The 5,897-nt window shown below is 47.3% G+C and overlaps 1 pseudogene; it reads right to left on the bottom strand.

Moving 5' to 3' along the window:
* Nucleotides 1-4,744: 4,744 nt before the first annotated feature.
* LOC130343303 (U2 spliceosomal RNA) lies at nucleotides 4,745-4,854 on the bottom strand (annotated as a pseudogene).
* Between the last annotated feature and the right edge of the window lie 1,043 nt (nucleotides 4,855-5,897).

The raw sequence follows: 5,897 nt of genomic DNA, 5'->3' as shown, positions 1-5,897 counted from the left end.
AACTCCCAGCATGCCTGGACAGTCAACGGCTGTCCGGCAATACTGGGAGTTGTTGTTTTGCAACAGCTGGAGGCTCCATTTTGGAAACAGTGGCGTACCAGATGTTTTTCATTTTTATTGGGGAGGGGAGGGGGGCTGTGTAGGGGTATGTGTATATGTAGTGTTTTTTACTTTTTATTTTATTTTGTGGTAGTGTAGTGTTTTTAGGGTACACACGGGCGGGGGATTACAGCGAGTTTCCCGCTGTGAGTTTGAGCTGCCGCGCAAAATTTGCTGCATCGCAAACTTGGAGACTGATACTCACTGTAAGCCCCCTGCCCATGTGAATGTACCCTGTACATTAACGGGGGGGGGGACCTCCAGCTATTGCAAAACTACAACTCCCAGCATGCACAGTCTATCAGTGCATGCTGGTAGTTATAGTTTTGCAACAGCTGGAGGCACACCTCGCTTGCCACCTCGCTCCTAGCCTTCAGCATGATCCTGGCTGTCTGTGACAACCGGGATCATGCAAAATTACCGGGCGGTCGGGTCCCAGAGACCCGATCAGCCCGGTATTGCCGCAGATCGCAAGGGCGATTTCCCTTGCGAATTGCGGCGATCGCCGACATGGGGGGCCTACATGGCCCCCCTCGGCGTTTGCCCTGGATGCCTGCTGAAGCATTTCAGCAGGCATCCGGTTCCGATCTCTGCCCGGCGAGCGGCAGGGACTGGAAAACGCAATGACGTTGTGGAACGTCATTGGTCCTTAAAGCCCAGGGTGCCATGACGTTCCACAACATCATTGGTCCTTAAGAGGTTAAAGGGGTTATCCGGGAAAAAACTTATTTATATATATATATATATATATATATATCAATCAACTGGCTCCAGAAAGTTAAACAGATTTGTAAATTACTTCTATTAAAAAATCTTAACCGTTTCAGTACTTATAAGCTTCTGAAGTTAAGGTTGTTCTTTTCTGTCTAAGTGCTCTCTGATGACACGTGTCTCAGGAAATGCCCAGTTTAGAAGCAAATCCCCATAGCAAACCTCTTCTAAACTGGGCGGTTCCTGAGACACGTGTCATGAGAAAGTACCTACACAGAAAAGAACAACCTTAATCCTTTCAGTACTTATGAGCTTCTGAAGTTAAGATTTTTTAATAGAAGTAATTTACAAATCTGTTTAACTTTCTGGAGACAGTTGATAATATATATATATATATATATATAAAGTTTTTCCTGGAATGCCCCTTTAAAGATACGTCGCAAACAGAGTAAATATATACTCGAGTATAAGCCGACCCGAATATAAGCCGAGGCCCCTAATTTCACCCCAAAATCCCAGGAAAAGTTATTGACTCGACTATAAGCCTAGGGTGGGAAATGCATCATCCCCCCTGGCATCATCCAGACCCCCGTCATTAACACCCTCATCATCATCACCCTGTCATCTTCCCCCCCCTTCATCATCACTGCCTGTCATCATCCCCCCCTTCATGATCACCGCCTGTCATCATCCCACCCCCCCTTCATCATCACCGCCTGTCATCATCCCACCCCCCCTTCATCATCACCGCCTGTCATCATCCCCTTGTCATCATCCCACACCCCCCTTCATCATCCCCTTGTCATCATCCCACACCCCCCTTCATCATCCCCTTATCATCCCACACCCCCCTTCATCATCCCCTTGTCATCATCCCACACCCCCCCTTCATCATCCCCTTATCATCCCACACCCCCCCTTGTCATCATCCCCTTGTCATCATCCCCTTGTCATCATCCCCACCCCCCCTTCATCATCTTCACATGTCATCAGCCCCCCCCTTCATCATCACCGCTTGTCAATGTCTGATAAAGTGGTCTTCAACCTGCGGACCTCCAGATGTTTCAAAACTACAACTCCCAGCAAGCCCGGGCAGCCTCTTTTTGGAGCCAAGGAACCTATTGAGGAGTTCCTTGTCGAGGATATTGTCCTCGGGCTCCCACGACCTCTCTTCGGGGCCACAATTCTCCCAGTCAACAAGATTTTTTTTTTACCTCTGACCACCTTGGAGGCGAGGATTTTACCGTGAAGACATCAGAGGAGCCAGAGACAGGAGCAGGAGCGAGACCTTGGGGGAAAAGCGGTCAAAAACGAGAGGTTTGAGAAAAGAAACATGAAAGGACTTAGGAATACGAAGAGAAGGAGGAAGATGAAGTTTGTAGGAGACAGAATTGATTTGACTTTTGACTTTAAATGGTCCAAGGTAACGTGGACCCAGCTTGTAGCTAGGAACATGAAACTGGATATATTTGGCAGAGAGCCACAATTTGTCCCCAGGAGCGAAGACAGGAGGAGTTCTTCTCTTCTTATCTGCATGTCTCTTCATACGAGACAAGGCCAGTAGGAGCGACTTTTGAGTCTCCTTCCAGATAACAGAGAAATCCCGTGTTACTTCATCTACAGCAGGAAGTCCAGAAGAAGTGGGAATGTGGAGGGGGGGCAGAGGGTGACGGCCGTACACCACAAAGAATGGGGATTTGGCAGAGGATTCCGAATTTTTGAAATTGTACGAGAATTCAGCCCAGGGCAGAAGGTCGACCCAATCATCTTGGCGGGAGGAGACAAAATGTCGCAAGTAGTCACCAAGAATCTGGTTTACTCTCTCTACTTGTCCATTGGATTGGGGGTGATAGGAGGATGAGAAATTTAATTTGATTTTTAATTGGTTACAGAGAGCACTCCAAAATTTCTACACAAATTGAACGCCTCTATCCGAGACGATATGCGTGGGAAGCCCGTGAAGGCGAAAAATATGCAGAAAAAATTGCTTCGCCAACTGTGGCGCAGAAGGAAGACCTGGAAGAGGAATGAAGTGAGCCATTTTGGAAAAACGATCAATGACCACCCAGATGACTGTGTTGCCATGGGATACGGGCAGATCAGTAATGAAATCCATGGCAATTTGGGACCATGGTTGCTCAGAGACGGGCAAAGGAAGGAGGAGTCCAGCAGGCTTCTGGCGAGGGGTTTTATCCCGGGCACAAATAGTACAGGCCAAAACGAAATCAGTAACGTCGCCCTCTAGTTTAGGCCACCAATACAAACGGGAAACAAGCTGGATGGACTTTTTAATGCCAGCATGGCCAGCTAGGTGAGAGGAATGCCCCCATTTGAGGATCTTGAGGAGAAGGCGTGGAGGAACAAAAGTCTTTCCAGGGGGGGTTTGTCCCAGTGAGGCTGGAGCAGAGGAGACCAGGCACTCAGGTGGTACGATATGCTGCAGAGGGGTTTCAGATTCGTTGGCATCAGAGGACCGAGAAAGGGCGTCAGCTCTGACATTTTTGTCTGCGGGACGGAAGTGTATCTCGAAGTTAAAGCGGGCAAAAAACAACGACCATCTAGCCTGGCGAGGATTCAGACGCTGAGCAGACTGGAGGTACAAGAGATTCTTGTGGTCAGTGTAAATGAAAATGGGGTGTTTGGAACCCTCCAATAGATGCCTCCACTCCTCGAGTGCTAACTTGATGGCCAGAAGTTCACGATCTCAAATGGAGTAATTCTTTTCTGCCGGAGAGAAAGTTTTAGAGAAAAAACCACAAGTAATGTTATGTCCGGTAGCGTTTTTTTTTTAAGAAGTATGGCTCCAGCTCTGACTGAGGAAGCATCAACTTCCAGGAAGAAAGGTTTCAATGGATACGGTCTGGACAGCACTGGTGCAGAAGCGAAGGCAGTTTTGAGATGATTGAAGGCCTCATCTGCTTGAGGAGGCCATGACTTAGGATTAGCATTCTTCCTGGTCAGGGCCACAATGGTGAAGTGGGGAATGCACTGTCGGTAATAGTTGGCAAATCCCAGGAAGCGTTGGATAGCGCGGAGTCCGGAAGGGCGTGGCCAATCCAAAACCGCTGACAGTTTATCTGGATCCATTTGAAGCCCTTGGCCAGAGACTAGGTAACCTAGGAAAGGAAGACTGTTGCATTCTTTTTTTTTTTTTTTTTAAGCCGAGGAACGTGCTCTCGATTCACCCAAAGTGCAAGAAAAAGTGCAAACGTGTTACACAAAAAAAATGTGCACAAAGGATGCGGTCTATCACAAGCCCTTCTCCGATAGGAGAGAGGCCCCCCAACAAACCTTACCCTTCGCCTCCGGACCAAAAGGTACCTGCGAGGTTCTAGGTTCGATGTCCCTTTTCGCCGAAGCTACTAGGGGACCACAAATGCTCCCGGCATCCCCCTTGGCGTTAGCCAAGGTATCTGCCCGCAGAGCCGATAACGGTAGGTACCCTGTCAAAGCAGGAGTACCCGGGGTGTTTGCAGGGAGGTGCGGAACCTAATGGCCACACACACCTCCCCTAGACCGCCAGGAGGGACACCCAGAAGGGCTACCGCATCCTGACAAATCCTGTGAACACACAACACGCAAAAAGTGACAGTGAGACAAAAATAAATAAATAAGTGAATGTGTGCAGATATACTGCCCGGACACCCGGCCGGATCTATAAAAATTTCTCTGATCCTAGCCAGAAGGCCGGGAATCAAGAGGTGAGTGCCACAAGGTGAAGAGATTATGGTGCCCGTGCTTCAACTCAGTGAGCCAGTATTCCCAGTGAGTTTCGGCACCTCGGGGTCACCACTCCCCGAGGCACAAAAGTACCTCGGCTCTAGACCCTCTCAGCCTAGTGGCGAGACCCGGAGGGATCAGGTCACATCGGGGCAGCCGTCGAGCTGATTCCTCAGAACCAGCCCCGGAAAGCCCTGGTACACCTGCACCCTCCATGCAGCACCCATCCCCACCAGCCCCATACCGGCATTACTGCCCACCAGCATGAAAAACTGATAAGAACAGATACTACACTTGATCTTAGCCAAAAGGCCGAGAAGCGAAAGAGAAGACTGTTGCATTCAAAGAGACATTTTTAAATTTTAGCATACAGGTGGTTTTCCCGAAGTCTTTGGAGCACTAGATGGACATGACGACGGTGTTCCTCTAAATTAGAGGAAAAAAATCAAGATGTCATCCAAGTAAACCACAACACAGGTATACAATAAGTCCCGAAATATCCCATTAACGAAGTCCTGGAAAACTGCAGGGGCGTTGCAGAGCCCAAAGGGCATAACTAGATATTCAAAATGTCCATCTCTAGTATTGAAATTAGTACAAAAAGAGGGGGGCTCACCAAATCATACAATGGGTGCTACTGCTCAGTAAGCAAAAAACTTGCTATACAAGGGTAAGGATTACTGTAAAGAGTGCACACCACAAGATCAATATTCATATATATAACAAATTTTATTAGGTATCACATAAAAATTGCAAAAAAGACGACAAAAAGGGCTAAAATCACTTAAAAAGCTCTAAATCGAGCAACCTCTACAACATGGGAGAGGGGCCATGAACCCCCTTCTCACCAAAGTCCCGTCCCTCTGTGATAAGATATAATGGCTCAAGTAGTGGTGCTAACTGATAAAATGATACACAGGCAACATTAATCTTTTCACCAAATCAAATAAACTTAACACCAAATGAAATGGAATACACAATGTGCAAAGAAAAAAATTGATTCATATCACCAGTGCATAGCGACCACAGAACAAAGGAACCGAAATAGTAAATGGCGGGACGGGACCCCTAAGCCATTTACTATTTCGGCTCCTTTGTTCTGTGGTCGCTATGCACTGGTGATATGAATCTATTTTTCTCTTTGCACATTGTGTATTCCATTTCATTTGGTGTTAAGTGTATTTGATTTGGTGAAAAGATTTATTTTGCATGTGTATCGTTTTTTCAGTTAGCACCACTACTTGAGCCATTATATCTTATCACAGAGGGACGGGACTTTGGTGAGAAGGGGGTTCATGGCCCCTCTCCCATGTTGTAGAGGTTGCTCGATTTAGAGCTTTTTAAGTGATTTTAGCCCTTTTTGTCGT

Source organism: Hyla sarda, chromosome 1, assembly GCF_029499605.1.
Source record: "Hyla sarda isolate aHylSar1 chromosome 1, aHylSar1.hap1, whole genome shotgun sequence".
Taxonomy (NCBI): domain Eukaryota; kingdom Metazoa; phylum Chordata; class Amphibia; order Anura; family Hylidae; genus Hyla; species Hyla sarda.
The sequence above is the reverse complement of the archived record's forward strand: the minus strand, read 5'-3'. Positions and strand labels throughout refer to the sequence as shown.